At 53.9% G+C, this 2,296-nt stretch overlaps 1 pseudogene; it reads right to left on the bottom strand.

Moving 5' to 3' along the window:
* Window positions 1-516: 516 nt before the first annotated feature.
* Window positions 517-2,079, bottom strand: LOC109740972 (premnaspirodiene oxygenase-like; annotated as a pseudogene).
* Between the last annotated feature and the right edge of the window lie 217 nt (window positions 2,080-2,296).

Raw genomic sequence — 2,296 nt, 5'->3', positions numbered from 1 at the left:
CACGTGCCTTGAGCCGGCCGGATTCAAGCCCCACTTGCACGGACACAATGGATAAGTATATTTCTTAAGTATGCATCATTGACATCACTAGGTCCGACTCCTTGCGCCGCTACTGTATAGGACCAGTTTGAGGGTTCTGGTTAGATGACATTTTTGACGAGGAGCGACAAAACCGTTTGTCCAGACGCATAGGAAAGGTTTTAAGGGTCCAGTTGTAGTTTTTTTTTTTGAAAACAAGGATAACCCCGGCCTCTGCATCGGTCGATGCATACAACCATATATTATTAAGAGTGCAAAATCCCGCAGACGAACAAATTGACCCGGAAAAAAGCGAAAAGAAACCCCGAGCCGCATGCCTCGCACTAGTAACTCTACCAGATAGCCACTAACAGACGAAATCAAAAAGAAAAATACACAACTCCTAGACTATGCCTTCAAGAAGAAATTGCCGCACGTGCGCCGATGATGACGAGTACACAAGGTTAAACTTTGGATTCTCATCCTCGAAGCCAAGCATCAATCCACCATCTTCAGCAAATACATTATAGATGCCCGGGGAGCCATTTGAACAAGCGCCATTTGCAAGACGGGGAGCCCGTAGGAGATGCCCGGGCACATCCTCCGTCCGGCCCCAAACGGCAGAAACTCGTAGTTGCTCCCTGTGAAATCGACGGAGCTGTCCTCAAACCGCTCGGGCTTGAATTCTTCAGCGTCCTCCCAATACCTTGGATCTCTCCCAATAGCCCATGCATCTACGACAAGGCGCGAACCGCGGGAATCAGGTATCCGTCGACCTCACAGGCCTCGACGCACTCCCGGGGCACCAGGAGTGGCGCTGGCGGGTGTAGCCGGAGGTTCTCCTTGATGAAAAGCTTCAGGTATGGGAGTTCGCTGGCCTCGATGTCGCCTTCATTGATGGTCGCCCTGCCACGGAACGCCACTCGGATCTCGCGCTGCAGCTTGTCCATCACCCTCGGGTTCCGCATGAGCTCAGACATACCCCAATCCAGTGATGACGCCAACGTGCCAGTTCCAGCCACGAACATGTCAAGTATGACGCCCTTGATGCTGTTTGTGTTAAGGTGGAAACCGATGCCACCTTTCTCTTGCAGTCCGATGAGAACATCCACCAGGTTCTCCTCGACGTCCGACGATGCACCGGATTTGACCCTGTCCTTCGGGATGCCTTCCCTCTCTTCTATGACCCCCTCTAAGGTGGAGTCCAACGTCATGTGGACATCCTCCAAGGTGCGGCGCCTGCCGGTCACCTTGGCCAGCACGGACCGCCATGTCGGGAAGAGATCGGGGATCTTGAAGCCGCCGGCTAGTGCGACACCGGATTTTATCGCCGATAGGAACTCTTGGACGTTTCTATGCTCGTTCCCGAAGGATGCGCGGGAGACGATGTTGATCTTTTTTTTATCGTTAGGTTGAAGAAAGTCATGGTGACGTCCACCGGCGTAGATGGCCCTGCGGCATGAATGTTTTCTACATGACTTCTCACCTGTACATGTACAAACAGGTAGACTACTCATTCTCTAATTTGAACACCCTATATATATTAGCAAAAGGAAATTAACATCGTTCAAAATGAAGAGTTATTATTTGGAGAATACCGACGTACCTCTTGCTCCCTAATGTGCCTGAAGGAACGGACACGGTTCGCGCTCAGTATCTCGGCGGCGCAGAGCGGCCGGAGCTTGCGCCAGTAGGTGCCGGACGGTGAGAAAAGGATGTCGGAACAGCCGTACATCAGGGTCTCACCAGCGAGGAGCCTGGGGCGGGTGGCGAAGTTGGCGTCGTGCGTCCTGAGCACCTCGCGAGCCATCTCCCTCGACGACACGACGACGAGAGGGGTCCCCCGAGCTGGAGCATCATGAGCGGGCCGTGTACGCCGGCCAGGTCCCTCAGGGCGCGGTGCGGGAGCACGTCCAAGAGGTGGTGCATGCTGCCGATGACAGGCAGCTTCCATGGGCCCGGCGGGTTCCTCACCTTCGGCTGGAGAGAGAGTTTAAGGATCCGGAGTAGCACCACGGCGACGCCCAAGAGTAGGAAGGATTGGTACAGGAGATCGGCCATGGCTGTTTGGCCTTGGGAATAGTGCAGCTGAACAAGAATTTTTTGTTGCCGATGCTGCTCTGCGTGCATCTGGACAGGGGTGTATCCACGTATATATAGCCCAAGGTGGCCATGCACGCATGCAGTGCCATGTCCATTGTGGGCGATGACTTTCTCTGGTGCAGATAGCCGTCTCATGAATTGAATTGTCAAGTCCTCGGTCAGTCGGTCTGCATTG

Source organism: Aegilops tauschii, chromosome 4 (assembly GCF_002575655.3).
Source record: "Aegilops tauschii subsp. strangulata cultivar AL8/78 chromosome 4, Aet v6.0, whole genome shotgun sequence".
Taxonomy (NCBI): domain Eukaryota; kingdom Viridiplantae; phylum Streptophyta; class Magnoliopsida; order Poales; family Poaceae; genus Aegilops; species Aegilops tauschii.
The sequence above is the reverse complement of the archived record's forward strand: the minus strand, read 5'-3'. Positions and strand labels throughout refer to the sequence as shown.